This window comes from Thermobia domestica, chromosome 1 (genome assembly GCF_964235325.1).
Source record: "Thermobia domestica chromosome 1, izTheDome1.hap1.1, whole genome shotgun sequence".
Lineage (NCBI taxonomy): Eukaryota > Metazoa > Arthropoda > Insecta > Zygentoma > Lepismatidae > Thermobia > Thermobia domestica.
Genome location: NC_137454.1, coordinates 133,385,465 through 133,407,212, shown reverse-complemented (window position 1 = coordinate 133,407,212; position 21,748 = coordinate 133,385,465). Strand labels below are relative to the sequence as shown.

The 21,748-nt window shown below is 35.7% G+C and overlaps 1 protein-coding gene across 1 annotated transcript in view; it reads left to right on the top strand.

The window, feature by feature from the left end:
- The window catches only part of LOC145689315 (nucleolysin TIAR-like), a 1,166,854-nt gene that overhangs the window by 1,135,300 nt on the left and 9,806 nt on the right, over positions 1-21,748 (top strand). The window lies entirely within an intron of this gene.

The following is a 21,748-nucleotide window of genomic DNA, read 5'->3' as shown; positions in this document are numbered from 1 at the left end:
CCAAAAATAAATGTAAAACAATTAAAAAGAGATTGCTCATATTTTATAAAGTAAATATTTTAAAATGTCTTAATTGAAATTAAATATCTTCCAGCTTAAAATAAATAGTTTTATTGTTGAAGTGTTCACTTCCGATGCTTTGTGCATTCAATTGCGGGAATTTCCCGAGCACTTCTTTGACGACGCGCTTTTCGCGAAAATGCAGCTTTCTTTACTGTACATCGACACTTCCACTAGTATGGAAGTTTGAATTCAGCACTTGAAATAGTAGCGTTACATAGTCTTCGGAACTCCGAGCATTAATTTTCTTAAATTTGACAAGAATATTTGCGCTATTGCTGGTGTTGATTCTATAGAATGCTTGTTTGAAGAGTAGCAACTAATGACGGGACTACACTATTGTTGTTGGAAAACAAAATTTTACGTAAGAATACTTGTGTTACCATCAAATATATGAAATAATACAAATGTATTTACATATTTACTGCTGGTACAAGACCTATGACCTTAAACCCGTCAAATGTATGAGGGTCGGCGAGCACACTATTCACGGAAAGTATTTTCTAAAATATAAAATTTCATATTTTACTTCAAATAGGCTGTAAACACAATCCATACATTAAGTTGTTCTATAATTATCTCAAGCTAAGGTAAGCTTTTTATTCTTTCAGTGCTTTCAGAACTTTATGTAGGTCTACCGCTGAATGTCATTGTATACTTTAACATGAAAGCATCTAATTCACCCAAGAAAAGTCCAAGATCTGATAAAAGAATCACTTTTAATGTGATCACCTTAGTTATACCAATAATATACTAACAAAAAGGTCAAAAACCAAGGTGGGTTTTAAAGTGGGTTTTTTCAGGTGGGTTCAACCCGAAAAAACCCGGTGTTTTTTTTTCGGGCTGGGCCCACTTGGGCAAATCTTGCTTGAATCACAACCAACAACGGTCGAAATTATGAAGGAGAAACGGAAGAAAGTAACGACTAAGAAAAAGAAACAAAAGAGTAGAGGGCCATTCCATCGTCACGGGCAGGACATTTACACTACATTTTTGATGCTTTAAAGTTGTATATTTCTAAAAATACAACATAAATTCTGCTAATTGTATGATACATGAGCAGTACAGACTTAGGAGTATATGTAGCTGATGCTTTCAGTATTTTTTTCTGTTTAGAGTAGAAAATATTAATTCCTATACGTCTGTCACGGGCGGGGACAAAAAAGAGAAGTGACTTTCGACACACCAAGTGAATGTTACAAAACTCTGTGAATTCTTAGCTCAAAATGTTTTTATTTAAACGGAAATGTATAAATGATGAAATTTTTTTACCAAACTTCACTTAGGAAAAATTTGCCAAATATTTACATTAATAAAAAAAAAACTCAACGTTACTGTGTCACGGGCGGGACACATCGTTGTCACGGGCAGAACACCGTGTGAATCAACACACAAAATCTCAATAAGAATGATTTGAAAACTGAAATAAAATCGAAAATAAGTCAATTTCTGCTGTTCTGTTATATCATTGTACACAAATAATTCTATTTACTTTACTTGGGACTCGCTTTTATCACATAAAATAAAAATATATAGTACATTTATTTCTAACCACCTACACTTTAGGAAATGGTTTTATTTTCCCTTTACACACCTTGTAGGGAACTTCGTACAAAACACTGTCTAACAGTATATAAAATAGGTGCTGGTATCCAGTGCCGAGCCGTGGAAAATCAGCGCCCGGGGCGAGAGTATACGACGGCGCCTTCGTAAATTTGAGTGAGGTCGACAGACCAGCCGCAAAGCGTCACATGGTTGGCGCCATGCGTAAGAAAATTTTCAAAAATAAACCCTGCTTTTCCTTGATTTTGAGCACTATTTAATACTTTTTCCTTCCATTTTTATATATCTTTTATTTTTTCCTCCTGAATTTTGCGCCCCCAAATTTTGACGCCCGGGGCCGTCGCCCCGCTCACCCCTTCCCCCCAACGCCACGGCACTGCTGGTATCACAGGTATTATTTGATTGAAATGCATGTAAGACACATCTTCAACAGTCTTGAAAATTTTACCGCAATCGCTTACGGTCTTCAAACGAATTTCCTTGACTTCTTCGCCTTCTTCCACTGGTCTATGTGCGATAGTTGCATGTCTATGCTTTCTTTTTCTGTCCACTAGAGAAAAATTCCATCAACAAAAATGTTCCTTGTGTTATATCTTCAACAGCTGGCCTAACACAAGCCTTGTTAACATGCAAACCTAAGTCGTCGCTCAGGATAGCTTCATGGCTTTCGGAATCATCATTTTCAGAATCTGAATAAAAGTATCTTAGGAATTGAAAGATTTTACACGTATGAAGCTCTGATTTAAAAGTTCGACGAACTACTCAATTTTCGCTGTCAAATTGCAGGAAAAAAAGTATTTTGATTGGAGACATTCAATTGATAAGAGCATTTTCCCGCCTTTTATTCAAAGCGTCTTTTTTTTTTTTTTTTAATTTCTTTTGATGATAGTAGTAAAACATATATTTTGAAACGAAGAGCTTAAAGCTGCTACGAAATTAGCAGCACATTCTAAAATTACTTTCTTTTGTTTCACAAAGTTCCATACTAGCATTTTTGTACGTATTCCAATCCCATCCACTTCTCCCTTGAAACGAACGAAAAGGTGACGCTAATGATAATATTTATATGACACTTATTTTAAGTTAAAACATCATACTGACAACAATAGATAATCCTCTATTTAAGTAAGTAATGTTCATGCTTAGAAAACTTTATTTAAGTACACATGGAATCATTTTCTATCATGAATAACCAATGTACACAAACTTTCTCACCAATGACATGCCTACTGTCACGGGCAGGACAAGTTTTCAAATTGAAATAAATCGAAATATATTATTAGCATTAGTCCAAAATTTGGTAAATGTGAAAAGTACACATGCAAATTGCTACTTCTACTAAGTACGAACCACATTCTCAAATTTAGTAGTTCAGTACAATAACTTTTGGTAGTTTTCTGTCACGGGCAGGACACTCAAGTTGACGTTTATATCTTTAATGATATTATAAACAATTTTTATCCTGTAAACACTTTTTCAACTGCAGCTTGTAGCAAAGAGAAGCATCTTGAATAGTTCGAAGTTACTTCAGCCAAACATGCACAAATTACCGTAAAATGTTGCCGATAACAAGAATAAAAAATTTCCTTGCTATTGACATGTTACAAATTCACAACTTAGATTTAAAATTTTACGTGAATTCTAACAAGGAACATCACCCAATTGTCCGGCTCTGATTTCAATGAAATTTTTCTAGCTGATAGAGGACATATATGTATTATTTGTGATACAGAAATTTTTGCCATGGTGCAGGTTTTCTATTTTTTTATAATTTTTAAAAGTTGTGATGTGGTTATTAGAGATTACTGCAGAAGTCCCTTACTAACCTTTGTAAACGGAATGTTAATGAAAGAACAACCATGTAGATACATATAAGGTCTAGGGGGAAGTTGTACGGTGGGTATGACCTTGACGGAAGCCATCTTGAAATCCGCCATTTTGAATTAATGTTAAGTTTTTTAAAAGGGAATAGGGTAATATGATACATAATTTCGGGCTAGAATTTAATCAGGAAGACAATGGTGAAGCTAGTTTTGAGATACACCTATTCGGGCAAAAGTTACAGGCATTTAATTGTTCAATTGTGCGAAAGTCCCTTACCTCCGCTTCTAACCCGCGTATTAATGATAATAAGTGAATAAAAGCTTCGGTAATACATATTATGTCTCGAGTAAAGTGATAAGGTAAAGGTAACCTTGACGGTAGCCATCTTGAATTAAAGTAAAGTATGAAAAATGAAAACCATAGCATGTGACATCTCATTTTAATAGCAAATTTTCCCAGAAAGCCAATGGTATGCTTATTTCTGTTCTATATTTAACCAGTATGAATTTCGATCCATTATTCGAGCCTTCAAATTGGCAACCAGTAACGTCCATTATTCGATCCTTCAAATTGGCAACATTCCTAATTTTCACCGCATGTTTTAAGATTCCAACTGGTACTTTGCAATTGTTTTCATAGCTCATATTTTCTAAAATTTATTACATTTTTTAAGAGTTGCGATTTGTCAGTTCGTGAATAGTGTTGGGATAAGCATCCAGCAATCTTTCTGAATTTTGAAGAGTTCCAATGTAATTATTTATTTTAAACGAGAATACATGAAGAACCTATAGACCTATGTGACATAAAGAAATACAAATGAAATTATAACAAATTGGTGTTATACAAACACAACATTATCAGGAAATGTAGCATACAGGTTGCGCAAACGACAAATAATAAAATATTTTTAATAAAAACAACTTTAAAGAACAGTACCAATGATAGAAAATATCAAAGAGGCATAATATGACTGTTCCCAAAACATTGTTTGTATCATGACCATAATATGAAAACAGGTAACTTGTTTATAAAGGCGTGTAACTTAATTGAGTTCCCGATGAATACTGATTATAAATCTTACAAACATGAATCATCGACAACAATCGCTAGAAAATGAATGACTTTTATATCTGACTAGCTTAAAAAATTTTTATAGAAAATAAATATACAATAAAGAAATAAATATAAAACAAAACAAAAGACCCTAGATTTACATAACAATCATATTTCGTTTTCCTTTTTGAAGTGAATTATCATTTGATTTTTCGCCTCATCTACCATACAAAAAATGAAATCTTTGAGTTTTACGTCCCACGGTTATGCCGGTTAGGCTAACGGAGACGGTGATAATGAGAAATGAGTGAAATGGTGGAATGAAGAAAGTGGGAGGAAACGGGAGAACCCCGAGAAAACCCACGCACACGGTGTTTGTCCACCACAAAGTTCACTTGGCGGGGGCTGGGATCGAACCCGGGACCCCAAGCACCAGAGGTGAACGCTCTACCACTGAGCCACCGCGGCCCCCATCTACCATACAAGCTACGTCTTCGGCATTACCTGAATGCAAAGTTGGAGTTCTTTCTTTGTGCGATGATTCATGTCAGTAAAAGAGTTTTTGAAGGGCAGGTATAGGAAATAAAAAATTACATGGCAAGTCTTCAAAATTCCAGAAAGATTGCTGGATGCTTATCCCAACACTATTCACGAACTGACAAATCGCAACTCTTAAAAAAATGTAATAAATTTTAGAAAATATGAGCCATGAAAACAAATGCAAAGTACCAGTTGGAATCTTAAAACATGCGGTGAAAATTAGGAATGTTGCCAATTTGAAGGATCGAATAATGGACGTTACTGGTTGCCAATTTGAAGGCTCGAATAATGGATCGAAATTCATACTGGTTAAATATAGAACAGAAATAAGTATACCATTGGCTTTCTGGGAAAATTTGCTATTAAAATGAGGTGTCACATGCTATGGTTTTCATTTTTCATACTTTACTTTAATTCAAAATGGCGGATTTCAAGATGGCTTCCGTCAAGGTCATACCCACCGTACAACTTCCCCCTAGACCTTATATGTATCTACATGGTTGTTCTTTCATTAACGTTCCGTTTACAAAGGTTAGTAAGGGACTTCTGCAGTAATCTCTAATAACCACATCACAACTTTTAAAAATTATTAAAAAAAAAAATAGAAAACCTGCACCATGGCAAAAATTTCTGTCATCACAAATAATACATATATGCCCTCTATCAGCTAGAAAAATTTCATTGAAATCGGAGCCGGACAATTGGGTGATGTCCCTTGTAAGTATAAATAAGTTTTTCTTTATGGAAAAGTAAATTTCGTTCTATTTACTTCATATATATGTAAAAATGCGTTGGTTTTGACAGTTTTCGAAAATTTGGGTTCAGGCTCACTTTCGCGTGGAATGGCCCTAGAATGAACGAAAGAAAGAAAAAAAGAACGTAGTTCTTACTGGAATGAAATTTGACAAAAACAGTATTATTTCTGAACAAAGAGCATAAGAAAATAGGAAGTCGATGAAATTTTTCGAAATGGTAAGAAGAATTATTGTTGTACATGGAATGCGAAAAACTATAATAAATTTATTTCGGAGAGGGGGTGACTTGAGCCAGATAGCCCCTGAATATGCTACTGATATATATATCAGATTAAAATTTCACGTACGATTCATGCCTTTTCATTTTTCGAGTCTTCTGTTAGTGATTTTTGTGATGCACACATATTAGGGTTTCCCTTGTGATGCAAAAAGAATGAGTTTCCGAAAGGCTGAACAGTGCGTAGAAGCACGATGGATAGAAGGTAATGTGTGTCTTGATGTACATTTGTGATTTAGGTGTAATGTTTGGGATGTTTATATTTTTACATTCGAGTTTCTTGAAGGATACTAACTTGGGCCTTTCTTTACCCTTGCCGCATAGCCCCGAGAAAGGAAGATTAATATCCCACTGCTACTAATTTTATCCTAGTGCTTTTATCACAGTGTTTGCATGTTTTCCATATTATATTTTCCTTCATGGTAGACTTATCACTGAATTTTATGTAGACACTAACGGGTGCAAAAGGGTTTTTGCAGTATAATGCACTCACTTCAATCTCTCATGAAACTTATTAGTGTAACGCCCCACGATTATGCACCAATTCTAAAGGAGACGATGCTAAGGTGGATGATGATAATGGTGGAATGGCAAAGGTGGGAGGAAATGGGAACCTCAAGAAAACCACGAACACGTTTGTCCACCACAAAGCCCATTTGGCGGGAGGTGGGATTGAACCAAGGAACCCCCACGTGCGAGATGTGAACGATCTACCACTGAGTCACCGCCTCCCCTTCACGAAATTTAGTCGAGTGAAACATTAATGTTATGCTGTGTTCAAAGTGATGGAGAAAAAGCACATGATGAGGCTTTTGCCATTAGACCAATGGCATATTCAAAGAGGATTCCGAGTTTCAGCCTCTCTTTAACAAAATATTGTGAAAAAATACACATCATATTAAGATGTAGACCCATACACAAAAAATCCTGAAACGATATGAACTTGGAAGCTTGGCCCCATGATTTAATTCTGTGTACGCCACTGCGCTAGACAATGGTAGTGCTGTTTGTTCAGCACGTAGTGCCAGTTATAAAAACATACCTTTTCAAAGAGCTCAGATGATAGGTTCATATCGAAAGGTTTCAGAAACTGGAATAAAAGTACAGATAAAAATCTATAGTCCACGTCACCCGAATTGGTGTGTGGCATCAGCCAATAACCTTCAGGGAGGAATATAATCATTCATAATTGTTCACAAGTACGAACAAAATCAATTATGAATGATTGGATTCCTCCCTGAAGGTTCAGTAACAGGGCACTGCGAGCTTATTGACTGATGCCACACGCCAATTCGGGTGACGCGGACTATAGAAGATAACAAATTTTCAACCTGAACAAAGCAAATCTCATAGAAGAGCTCCTAGTAGAAATTGCGAGGCAGGGAGAATGAAAGTGCAAAGTACTTGTGTATATAAGATGTTTTACACAAAATCCAAGAAACAAGAAAATTTTCCAATTGTAAGTAATTTCTTAAAAGTAGCGTACTTCATGTTCAAGAATGAGATTTCCCGTACAATGAAGTATGAATCTTTCATAAACCTTACTGCACAGTTAAACAGAGATAATGATTAAACAGAGAGTTTATCATCCAGTCGCCGGGAAACACAACATATAGAAGTACTACTAGGATTTACTTGTCATTTGACCTAATTCCCATTTTGGCCTAACACTTTATCAGTTGTCAATCACAGATAAAAATTGCATCCGCCATTTTAGGTGAAATGCCAACCCATTACGCCTTAACGATCTTTTCAGGAAGGAAATATCACATACTGTACTAAATTACATTTTTACTGGCTAAACGCAATGTGAAAATGGATGAATTGACAACACTGTTGATCCCTCGAGTAAGCAGTACACAGACAGGGTTGAAAAAAAACATGTTTTTTTATTCAAAAAGAACGTTTTTATGTTTAAAACGTTTTTAACGTTTAAAACAAAGTACTTTGTTTTAAACAAAAAAACGTTTAAAATGTTTATTTTGTTTAAAATAATAATCTAAATAGGCATATATATATTCCATTTTTACACGCTCACAGGTATTGCTTGCCATCTATATTCAACCGTTAGATCAAATTTCGGGAACTTCCCTAATCTCGATCCGTTCAATTCCGGAGAAATAAATCGGGATTTTCCCGATTTCTGTTCACTGAATATGTAGTTTCTTTGTATTACGTTCTACCGGTCGTCTGCATTCTTAATCTTTAAACGCCCATTGACGCATCTGCTGTATCAGGGTTTTAAACCTCAATGGCTCAGTCCCTAATTAAGGCTGGAAGATGGTTTTGGAACCAATTTATTCCTGAAGGATGCAGCTTTCCGCTGGTGTGCATTTTATCTATGTGGGGGTACCACGTGGCGGTAGGAGCAGAGTACATATCGTATTCTTTTGTTTCTTTTTAAACGGTTTTTTGGGAGCCATTCCCCCTCTTGGGGGTTAGATTCATAAAAATTGGTACGTGAAGCAATGAAGTAGGCCACTACATAGCAATATCGTGTATTTGTACTTCTTGCTTATATGGGGGAGCAGGGAGGGGGAAAAGTTAGCCAATTTTTGGAGTTTTAGTTTTTTGACGTAAATTACTTTTATTTTTACAACAAACATCAATAGCTCAGCCTCTAATTAAGCTAGAAAGATGATTTGGTACCAAAGTATTCCTGAGGAATGAAGCCTTCCGCTAGTATGCATTTTATTAGGGATGGGCACGGGTCGAGCTAAAACTCGACTCGAAACTCGAAGCAAATTCGAGTCGAGTCAAAGGTAATTTTCTCGAGTCGAGTTTCGAGCCAAGTCACTGTTTTGAGGTCGAGTTTCGAGTCGAGTTTGATAAACGGCTCGCTCGTTTAGCTCCTTTTAACTCGTTTTGAAATCATGGCCTGATTAGACTGTAAAGCGAAGTCATAAGAAATGTAAGCAGTAATGTGAAACATTTTTAGTGTTGCTCAGAAGATGGGACACTGCTCGCATCTCGTCTCGTCTCGATTAACAAGACAACTATGGATTTTTATAACGAGACAGCCTCAAATGTGAGCACCAGTGTAAACACCGGTATATACTGTAGTCCTTACCATCAAGGCTGAGACTTCCACGATCTAACTTTTGAGCAGAAGCAGAAGCCCAACCCAGGTAGTGATGTTAACTGGATCAGTTCGGTTTAACTGATTAGCAGCTCCCGAGCCGGCTCGGTTGAAATGATGCACCGACTCGGCTCAGGTAAGCCATCGGCTCGATCCGGCTCGGTTGGGTGAGCTGTTGGCTCGGTTCGATAGTGAATGAGCTGTGAGCCGAGCCGCTATTGCCGTTGAGAACCCGAGCCAAGCAGGTTTGAACATGTTTGGCCGACGCAGTCTAACTTTTAACGATTTTTGGTTCTTGCCTGGACACTTGCTCCTCCGGAACTCAAACCCAGAACCTCGTGAACGATGCCCTTGCCTCCTTGACTGCACCTTTTCCGAGGTCAGCAGTCAACTAGTTTTTTGTATTCCGATAAAACCGCCTATCATTCATGTTTATACACGCTGGTGTTGTTATAATAATAATAACAATAAGTTGTAGTAATAGTAAGTATCATTGATAATAATTATATTGTCTATGTAGGATACTTGAAGAAAGTACTTGAAACTACACACAGCATTTGGCTCGACTCGACTCGAAACTCGAGTCGAGCTCAATGATGTCGGTTTCCAGTCGAGTCGAGTTTCAATGAAAACTCGCTCGTGCTCATCCCTACATTTTATGTATGTAGGGGGTATTTAGGTACGGCCGAGAGAGGGAGAATGAAGTTCGTTTTTTAAATTTTTCATCAATTTTTTCATCAGATTTTGAAGGCCATTCCTCCCTCTTTGTGATACATCCACAAAAATTAGTATGTGAAGCAATGAAGTAGTCCCCTACATGATAGTAACCTGTATATGTACTTGTGTTTATAGAGGAAGAGGGGGTCAAATTTGGCTAATTTACATTTAGTTTCAGAATGGTTCCATATAAGGCAAGATATATTTTATTGAAGTGGTCTAGAAGCATAATTCTTGTTCGTATACATGATGTGTGCAGCAAAGATGATTTGCATATGGACGTGGTATTGTCGTGGGGGAGGGGAGAGAATGTCTAATTCAATGAATGTTTTTATGCACATTTTTTAATACTTCCTACATAAAACGAATTCATTAGGCAATGGCAGCAATGACTACCATTTTTATATTATTGTTACAAGTATGTGGCCTACACATTAGCATCATTTTGTCAGCTCAGGTGACTACAAGAGTTGCCATAGGGCCCCGCAATCAATATTTTCATATTTTTTAATGATTTTTATGCCTGTTCGTTTCTACAAATACGGCGGGAATTTCACGAATGTTACCTCTGGAATCTGTGGTCTATAAGCTTTCCAACTGTGTATTACTCTGTGATAATTAGGAAGATCACCAGAGTCCCGAACGTGAGAGTCTACCATTTTGTTAAAATCCCTGGCGGGCGTCTAAAGGTTAATTATGTTGTTATGCCGTAGACACCAATCATTGTTAGCTATCCATGTTGCAGATAGAGATGTATCTTGAAAACTGTTTAGTTAAAAAAAAATGTCATTTGCTCCTTGTAGGCTAGTCACTGCTCTTTGAGTTGTATTTGTCGGAGTATTTCTTCTAGCTTATGAGGTGAGAACTGTTCATTATTATGGAAATGATAGTGACCAAAAAATACTCAAGTTTTGAATTTGTTAATTTGGATCTTAGAATAGTGTATAGTGTGTTTAACCTCGGTTATTCTTGGAAATTAAGAAATGTTCAAATACTTCACTTGAATTTCTGTTGTTTTAGTTATACGCACATTGATGTACAGAATTTCGTTCAGTAATTGCTGTTATAATAAGAACATAACTCTGCTTGTAATTTACTTCATGCAGAAATCCTACGGAGGATGGGTTGTTAGTCAGAAAATTAAATTAGCTTCTTCAATCTGATATTTTAGTTGTTTTAAATATGTCCAACCACCATCGAAAAAAAACATTTAAAACAATTTTTTTAAACGTTTAAAACAAACTGAATAAAACAACAGCCCTCGTTTAAAACATGTTTTAAACATTTTGTTTTAAACATATCAACCCTGACACAGACGAACTTCTATTTATTATTTTATATTATTACTAGCTGAACCCGCTGTCTACCCAGCGCATCGTTCTGTTATGACTATGAATCTTCTTCGCACTGTGCATGTCTCCTTACTCGCATAAGTACTAAAGGATAGGAGACTCACAAAGGAAGTAAATTGCTATGTGCACATGTTGGAGTGCGTTTGTAGCAAATTTGTAAAAGTAACACGATATCAAGTGGAAATATTTTTTCCCCTAATAAATCCATATCCGTCCGAGTACGCCTCATTGCGTTTCTTGAGGCCTTTTAAGTTGACAGCGTGCTATAGGTTTTGCCATTCAGATTTAAGCAAAGCGCTTGCAATGTCCGTTAACCCGCCGTGCGTAACTTCTCTACTGGTAGCCTAACATCATAGTTTCAGCCTGCAACAATGTTAATCTTATGGGCTCAAGACGGCCCCTAAAATGTTGAATAGAACAATGACACGGTTCTTGAAAATTTGAATAACTGCACGATCTATACAAAATTCAGAATCGACCAGTGAAAACGACACGTTTTTAACACTTGTGGTTTTCGAGATCTCATTGTCGAAAGGTTTACAGACAAGCATTTAAACCTAGCATTTTAATATATAGACTAGATGAACCTGCGCTCTCTACACAGCTCATCATTCACATATGAGCACGAATCTCCTTGTTATTCCTCACATATGTACAGTCCGAGCAAAAAACTTGCCACATGAGCATGTAAGTTTATTGTAAAACTACGCCTAACAGCGCAGGGAATCAACATAACGTCTAAGTGACACGAATCACGCCAGAGGAAACCTTAGTGTCCTCCCCTGCACATTTATTTTGGAGCAAAAAACTTCGTCGTTTCACAATAAACCTGCATGCTCATGTTGCAGGTTTTTTGCTGCGGACTGTATATACATGTCTCTTTACAGACACAAGTGAAAGACGTCTTGATTTTAAAAAAAGTCGGCAAAAGAGACCGTAATGGGGGGATTTTTTTGATTACTTTTTCAATATCTCGCACCGTTTGCAAGATTTGAGCCTACTTCCGGTTGGTTTTTAATTCATGTATGATCAGAGTTTTCTTTGTTCTTGCATGCAGTATGTAGTAAGCAAACACTTACACACACAATTAATTATAATGTCAATGATATATGGTGTTCATTGGGCAAAACACTCCAAAGAATAATGATTCAACTTAGACTGGAGAAATGGTTATCCTTCGTTTTTCATTATAATTTGGCCATGAAACAAATGCCTAAGAGGCATGCAACCCATGCATACAATTATTTTGTTTTGGAATGTATAATGCGTAGGATATGATGCTTTATTTTTTAAATTTCAACACTTCCGGTGTATCCGTAAAATGTAATAAAAACAATGGCAATGTTTTTTAAATTTTCAATTAGTACTGGGCAATCTACGCAAAATTTGTAATCAATCAGTGAAAATGTCACCTTTCTAAAGCCTGTAGTTTCCGAGATCTCATTGTCGAAAGGATTGGCCACAAATACATAAACGTCCACAAACGTATCTATCTATTAAAATGCTACAATAGTAATAAAAGCACGTTCACGGTCACGGTAATTTTGTGGTTATGTATAGAGTATCGGGCCGGAGCCCCTGACTCCATGAGGAATATGTTATAAAGAATATATCAAGATGTGCTGGTGGTTTGTTGGATGTTACTATTGTTTTGGTATGTATGGGAAACTACATCTGCAACTGTCGCAGAGTAGCTGATTATGAGTTCTTTACCAGTTCTGGAGAGATTTTAAATGCGTGGTGTTCGATGGACGTTCCGCAGTGCGCATTCGGTGCCGATATTAGCTATAGCTGGATTTATATGTCTGGGTAAAGTACGCCAGAACTTATTGTGGAGATGCCGTAGAACGTCTCTGACAGTGGGTAGCTCTAAGTCTTCCAGGATCTGGCTGTTTCGTGTATATCTGTCGTGTCCAGTGATTATACGACCAGCTCGAGTTTGCACACTTTCGAGAGTTTGTACGTGACTATGGGAAGCATGTTGCCAGGCAGGGCATGCATAAGAGATGGTAGACAGGATTATCATTTTGAAGATGTGAACTCGGACCTCGTGAGAAAGGGAGCTACAGCGCAAGATGGGGTACAACGCTGAGATTTTTCGTAATGCTCTCTGTTTTATGTCTCTAATGTGTGTGGCGAACGTTAGACCACGATCTAAAGTTACACCCAAATATTTGGCGTGCGAATAAAAGCGCCTGAGCTCCAACCTCTAACTTTTAACTTCAACCCTTTGATTTATTTTACGGTTATTTGTGATTTCACATTTAATAAGGTGAAATGTTTAATAATGTATGTGTACTTTTAGTAAATTATTTAAGTATATTTTTTATGAAGTTTATCTTTTTTAAATTATTGTTCAAAACTTTTGAATTTTAATAAGTCTTCTCCAAAATTAATGCAAGTGAATTGTGCTGCCATCTTTGGAGTTCTTTTAAAGTATACTATTGTGGACATTTATATGTTTGTGGCCAATCCTTTCGACAATGAGATCTCAGAAACTACAGGCTCTAGAAAGATGACGTTTTCACTGATAGATTGCAAATTTTGCGTAGATTGTCCAGTTCTGATTGAATATTTAAAAAACATTGCCATTATTTCTTTATTACATTTTTACGGGTACATTGGAAGTGTTGAAATGTAAAATAAAGCATCATATCCTACGAATTATACATTCCAACTCCATATTGTTGTATACATGGGTTGCATCTCACTCTCAGACGTTTATTTCATTGTCAAATTATAATGAAAAACGATGGATAACCATTTCTCCAATCTAAGTTGAATCTTTATTCTTTGGAGTGTTTTGCCCAATTAACACGATATATCACTGACATTATAATTAATTGTGTATGTAATGCAATTGCTTATTATATACTGCATGCAAGAAGAAAGAAAACACTGATCATACATGAATTAAAAACTCCAACCGGAAGTAGGTTCAAATCTTTAAACGGTGAAAGATATTTAAAAAGTAATTTAAGAAATCTCCCCTTTTACGGTATACCTTGCTGATTTTTGTCAAGACGTCTTTCACTTGTGTCTGTAAAGGGACATGCACAGATGTGAGGAATAACAAGGAGATTCATGCTCATATGTGAATGATGCGCTGTGTAGAGAGCAGGTTCAGCTAGTAATTTAAAAGAAGTCCAAAAATGGCAGCAAATTTCATTTGCATTGATTTTGGGTTTATTAAAATACAAAGGCTTTGAACAATAATTTAAAAAGAAATAAACTTTATGGAAAAGATTTATTTAAATATTTTGTTTTAAAAGTACATATACTTGAAAATATTTGCCTTTGTTAAACGAAATCACAAATAACCGTAAATCAATGGTGTGAAATCAAAAGTTACAGGTTGGACCTGAGGCGTTTTTATTGCTATTGTAGTATTTTAATAGATAGGTAGCGCCATTAAGAAAACAAGCATACATGCGTAAAACTTGCAGGACATACATTATAAATAAAGATGAACATCTAGTTATAAAATAGAGAATATTTAAAGTATTTTCCTCTTCTTTCGTAGGGGCCTGGAAATTTAATCTTGCGAAAGATATCAATGATCGATTGTTTCGATTTTGATTGATACACAAACTTATTTTCCCGAAAAATAGGAAATTTTGATGTAAGAACTAAAGTTGCAAATCCACGAAATTTAAAAACAAGAACATAAATGACACTGAACGGAAATCATTTTATCTCATTCTTTTCTTAGTTTGTAGCAATAAGATTTAAATTTATACAGTATAACTTTACTCAAGAACAGTCATTTGAAAATATGTATTTAAATAATTGCAACAAACCCCAGGAAAGATTTTACCGGCAAAGGAGAGAATAATATTTTCAAATCTAGAGCAATAAATCCAAGGAATGTTTCTCAAAGAGCTTCATAGTAATAGTTACAGACATCGGCGCAAATCTGTCTTCAACATTGGGGGGACGGGTAAGACCGTTTCCATATTATATATATATATATATATATATAAGCGATGTTCAAAATATTTATGAAGCTGAAAAGCAATCCTGTGAAGGATCAGGGGAGCAGAATTGTCTTCAGTCGCGTATTTAGGAGGCTATCGGGCTCAAGCTTCGCCCGAAATAAATTTGTTAGTTTTTCGCATTCCACGTACAACAATAATCCCTCTTACCATTTCTAAGAATGTCATTGACTTTCCATTTTCTTATGCTCTTTGTTCAGAAATAATACTGTATTTGTCAAATTCCGTTCCATGTAAGGACTGCGTCCTTAATTGTTCTTTCTTTCGTCCTTTCTACTTTTCCGTTTCTCTTTCTTGACATTACTTTCTTTATTTTGCCTATCATACTTTATCGACCGTTGTCAGTTGTGATTCAAGTCGGCCGATATCAGTAATACCAAAACTAAAATGAGTTTATAAGCGAAACTGGTGTTCCACACCAACTTGCGTGGATATCAATATGACAGGACTTTAGTTATTATAACAAAGCAAAAATTATATCGTTTAGTTATTTTTAAAAGAAGGAAATGCTTCAATTAAAGAAAATCAAAACGGGGGGATAATTAGCCCGGGAAATTAGGAAGGCTAAGAGGATGCTTCCCTTTTCTTGTATGAATAGAATAAAGGGTTAGATTCACTCCTAAATTTTTGTATCATATCATATAGAATTTATTGGTCTGCAATTCTTGCCATTATAACTTCAATTTATGCATAAATTAAAATATATTTAATTCTCAAACTCAGGTGGGCAATTGCCCACTTCCTTCCTTGTGTTGGGCATAGCCTCTCGAAACAAAATCCTAAATACGCTATTGGTTGTCTTCAACATTGGGAGGTGGGCAGATTTGAGGCTTATTCTAGAGAAGGGAGATGAAACTCATATTACGGTAGATGAATCTGATCAACTGTTGTAGAGTATATTATATATTAGGCGATGTAGATGAAGTAGTAGTACATATCAGTATTACAAATCACTGCCGTGAACACATTCTGAAATCTGATTACATGTATATTTATAATTGGTATGTTTCTAATTAGGCATCCACAAAGATCCACGTTAAAATTGTTTTATAATAATATAAATAATGACTTCCCCAAAACTATGAAGAAAGAATATCAATTATGTATGAGGTAACAATACTCTTTGAGCAAAATTATGATAATCTCAATAACATTACAGGAATTGTTACAGAAATCTGACGCATGTCATATACTCTTTAGTTAACAGATATAACCTTAAGATTATGGAGAAAAATATCCCAGCAATTGAATTATTTTCTTTGCTTACGAAGCATCCTCTCTCAAAAGAAAAATTGGGACACGCAGAAATACGTAGGAACAAACCATGGTTGGAACTAGCAGAGAAGAGAAAACAGGCAAAATTACGTTGGCTACAAAATCCGAATGAAATAACTATACAAAATTTCGTAGACATCAGGCGGGAAACTTCCAAAACTTTTAGAACAAAGAAACGCGATTTTTTGAAAGCTAAAATTTAGGAACTTGAAGATAATAGTAAAAATAAAAGCATTCGGGACATGTATAAAGGGATCAACGTATTTTTCAGAACCGCACTGAGAAAAAAAAATGTAGGTGACATACTTAAAAACGTAGGTTACATTCGTAATTCCTGTAGTTTCTGGACTTAACGTACAACCGTATATAACATCCTGCAGCAAACGTATAGCTGAAAAAGTATGTATTATACGTACTGTCTGCACAAGTGCAATGACGTCATTCGTGTGACGTTATCTGCAGTAACAAGTATATACGGAGGTAATATCTAGCTCTGTGACGTCAGGGTCGTATGTAGCATGTGGGTTAATAATGACGACATACACTGACTATCAGGACGGAGCATGATTTCAAGAAGTATGCAATATACGTTCTGTACGTATGTTTCTTGCGTTCAACCCCGAGACAGCATCTATATTGTACTTGTGCCCCATACGTACGACTAGATACAGTATACGTATTGTACGTATGTATTATACAGATTTTCCTTATGTCGCACACAGCTTGTCCAGATACAGCATACAGAATATCCGTATGCACCATACAGAGTGCATATATGTAGCTTACAGACTGTCTGCATGCAGCATATAGATTATACGTATGTCGCGTACAGGTTGGCCATATGTAATGTATAGATTGGATGTATATAGCTAATAGGTTGTCCATATGAAATATACAGATTTTACCTGTATCGAATACGTATTGCCTTCTTGTAATGTATGGATCGGACATATGCAGGATCTAGAGTGTACGTATAGTGCACCATTATTAAAGTGCTGCAACATACTGCAAAGTGCATGATACATTCTTACTGTAATGTTGTCAAATATTGTTTTACTCTGTATGAAAACAAAAATAGCTTAAAATATGGTTGATCTCCTTTGTGCCAATAATAATAAAATTAACAATACTACACTTTTCAAATCTTAGTTTGGAGCAGTGAAACTGTCCAAAGAAATGTATTTACCTGCAGGGTGTCCTATAAGTTTGGGCTTCCTGCTAATTCGTTGGAAAGCTACTGCAAAGTCAAGTGTTGAAAAGTGACACAAGCGTTAATTTTAAAATTATGGGCACAAAGCAGGGGCGGATCCAGGACGGACTTCTGGGGGGGGCGGTCGGCGGTAATACTGCTACTTTTAAGAGCTCCAAACTTGTTATGGATGGGTTTATTTATATATAAAATAAGAAAGTTTCCTCTTGTGGGGGGGGGGGCGATCGCCCCGATCGCCCCCCTCTGGATCCGCCCCTGGCACAAAGGAGGTTAACCATATATTAAACTATTTTCGTTTCCATACAGAGTAAATCAATATGTGATATATTACTGTAAGAATTTATCATATGGTTTGCAGTTAGTTAGTTGCAGCACCTCAATAATAATGCAAAATGCACAGCCTTATACAATCCTATATTCAAACTCAAACAAGATTTACGTACAATCATTTATTAAGCTGTTATCATCCATTGCTTGTACGATATAAAGATTATTTTACCTCATTCTTTTCCTTAATAGTATCTTCTACTAAAGTGCAGTTGTTACCACAAGAGGCCTGAATAGAATTTTCCAGAAATAACTTCTCTGTACATTTTAATTAACAGGTTTTTTTTTTTTTTAAATGTCGCAATAATTAAAAGTGTGGTGTCAGCCGGAAACGCATTCGCTTACAATATTATTCCTACTCAGTACTCGCCATTAAAAATGAAACACCAAGAAGGAGACTGGGTAGATGCGCCAAAGTTCCCAGGCCGATACCTAATAGTAAGTGCAGAATACTCTTAAACGTTCGCTGTATTCGCTGTGTGACAACGTGGTGACAGCGGAGGCGTTGTGCAGCCATCGACTAAACATATTTATTCTTCCCTGCTATAGACATTTTGCAAATTTGGACTTTCCTGGATGCATCCTTCTTAGTGCAACATTTTAAGGAAAGAGCAATTTAACAGTCTCATACATTGCTTAAAGAAAGAGCAATGATTCTCAGAATTACTCGGAAGATATATATACACAATAATTTAAAACGGTTATTTCAAACTTTGCAATTCAAAGCACGAAAAGAACTATAGATAAAGGAACACTGATTTTAGCCAAATAGTAATTAGTAAACTCAATCACACTCAGTACCATTAGTTGCTTGGTGTTATCCGTAAGTCAGAGATCACGGTATCTCATTTCGTGTAGATTTTTGCATTTGTTTAACGCTAAAAATGTATTTTATCGCTAATTGAACCCAGTACCATATATATACCGACAGGACGTACCTTAGTCACAAGGTGACATGAGTGAAACACTAAACTATTCGATTGACACCTGCGGCCTTGTCAACACTAGAGAAAGTTACAAAGTGATTAAGTAAATACGGAACATAGTTCATACAAAGTATAGCGATGTATGAAGTCTCCGTTTCATACGACTTGGATCTTGGATAAAGGATACATCTGAAATAGCAACAAAGAAATATATAATGATTTCTCTGGATAATTTGGATTAGTCCAGAATTCGAACACACACACGCTGGTAAGTCCAACATTTTTTTTTTTTTTTTAACTTCTTTCTTCGGATTCCCAATAAAGTTGACTACTGAAAAGCTGAGTTATAGATTCTGTATTAAAACAACACCTTCGCTAGACATGTTCAGTATACACATTGTCTTACATACAGAACAATACATTAGTTATTAATGCATGTCTGAAATAATAGTGCTTCGTATAGAATTTTACTTCATCCAATCGCAATAGCACAAAGATAAAAAATATTGCTAGGGATAATGTTCTTATTACAGAGAAAAAGAATTAAAATGACTTAACATTAACAATCATTTTCTTTAAACAGAGATAATATTTTATTATAATTTATGGAAGAAAGAAATAATTTGTAGTACAGTATCTTTATTAGGGTTATATATTCGTACAAAATAATGTAAGTACAACTGAGTCTGTCTTCAGAAAGGGCGTACTTTTAGCCACAACCTACACTGCTTCTTTTGACTGTCTTTCAAGCAGAATCCTGGTTTGATGCACGAAATACCTGCAACAAAAATCAGAAAATATTTAAAATGTTATATTCAGTGTGCTTAATTTGGTTGTACTTAACAATACAAAGTATCTTAACATTTTTGAGATTAAATGGACAAAATCTGTTCGGTCAGGTATGGACTTTTGGGTTGCACGTAGAAAAACTATGAAGTGTTTATTGATGCTGAACAACAACTCAAAATGTATTACCATTCAAAAGTAAGTGGGTACCTCAATGGTGTTCGGGCTACCATGGGGTACCTAATGTCTGTATTTTTTAGATATATGAAAATATATGTCTCTAAAATGTAAGGAACTGACATCTGTTTACCGAAAACCTCAACTCGGTAAGCCTTATGGATATCGAGATATGGGAAAATAAAGAGCGACACTACAGAACTGTGGAGTTTGCGTACTAGATGGTGCAGTTTCGGAAACGTAATTACGAGGGCTTACAACAACCTCAAAAGTAGTTTCAATTAAATACACTACACACACGCCCTGATGGGGGTTTTCGGGTACCATGATATTCCCAGAACTCTCATTTCTAAATATTCTAAAATATGTCTTAATAACGTTTTAAAGAACGTTAGAGGTGTGTGTTTACCGAAACCGCAAGTCGGTACGCCTAACAGTTACCGAAATATGGTGAAATAAAAAGCGACACCATAGGTACGTGGAGCTTGCATATTAGACAGTACAATTTAGAAAATTAATTAAAATATGACTATCAAGATATTGTCAAATAAAGGGAGGATCCATATAGTTATGGGGTTTTCTTGTTAGGTGGTAAAATTTCCGAAACCGGTCATGTAAAGTTAATAAGCATCAGTAGCAATTTCATCTTAAAATAATTAGGTATTTCCATGGAGTTTAAGAACATCATGGGGTCTACCAAGATTAAATTTTAAAAGTTTTGTAAAATATATTTTGACATTTGTAAAGAGTATTAGAAATATGTATTTACCTAAAAGTTCCAGCTAGTACATCTAGCAGCTAGAGAGACACCATACAATAAAAGCGTATTAGATCTTGAAATTTCAGAAAACAATTATTGATCCTAACAAAAGTTAAATAAGATGGTACTTATATGGGTTAAGTGAGAACCTCAGACTCGTCAGTACAATTTCGATCGAAAGATTAATTCAGCTCTAAATTTTCTTTGGACAATTCCAAGCATTCATCGGGCTCTGAAATAAAGTGAACATTTTTTGTCAATATCTAATATAGCAAGCGAGATATAAGGAATTATGTATTTTATGACGTCGTAAAAATAGAGACCCACATGGATTTGTACTTTTGAGTATTTGCTGTAAGAAGAAGAAATTTCAGAAAACAACCGTATATACCTTAATAGACAATTAAATGGGCGGGGGCACAGTGGCTTAGTGGTAGAGTGCTTACCTCTGGTGTATTGGGTTCTTGGTTCGATCCACGGCCAAGTCAGTTTGTAGTGGACATCGTATTCGTGGGTTTTCTCGGGGTACTCTCCTCCCACCTTTGCATTCCATCAATTCTGTCAACAACATTCACTTGCTTTAATCATAATCTCCCTGAGACTAAAATGCATAATCGTGGGTTGCTACACTGAAATATTTCCTTTTATTTAATTTTAAAATTAAATAGGGAGTTAAGTATGATCGTATTTCTATGGGTTAAGTGAATACTCCAATAGTTTCTGCAAAAAAAAAAAAAAAAGATTAGTTAAATACCCTACCACTAAGCTACTGTGTCCCCGCCCACTGAATTGTCTATTAAGGTATATACAGTAGTTTTCTGAATTTTTTTCTTTTAGGAAAGACCCAAAAGTACAAATCCATAAAGATCTCTATTTTCACGTCATAAAATATATAATTCCTTATATCTTATTTACTATCTTAGATATTGACAGCGAATTTTCATTCTTTTGCACAGCTCGATGAACCCTTGGAATTGCCTGAAGAAAACCTAGGACTGAACTAATCTTTCGATCGAAATTGTACTGAGGTACTGATTTAACCCATAGAAGTACCATCTTATTTAATTTTGTT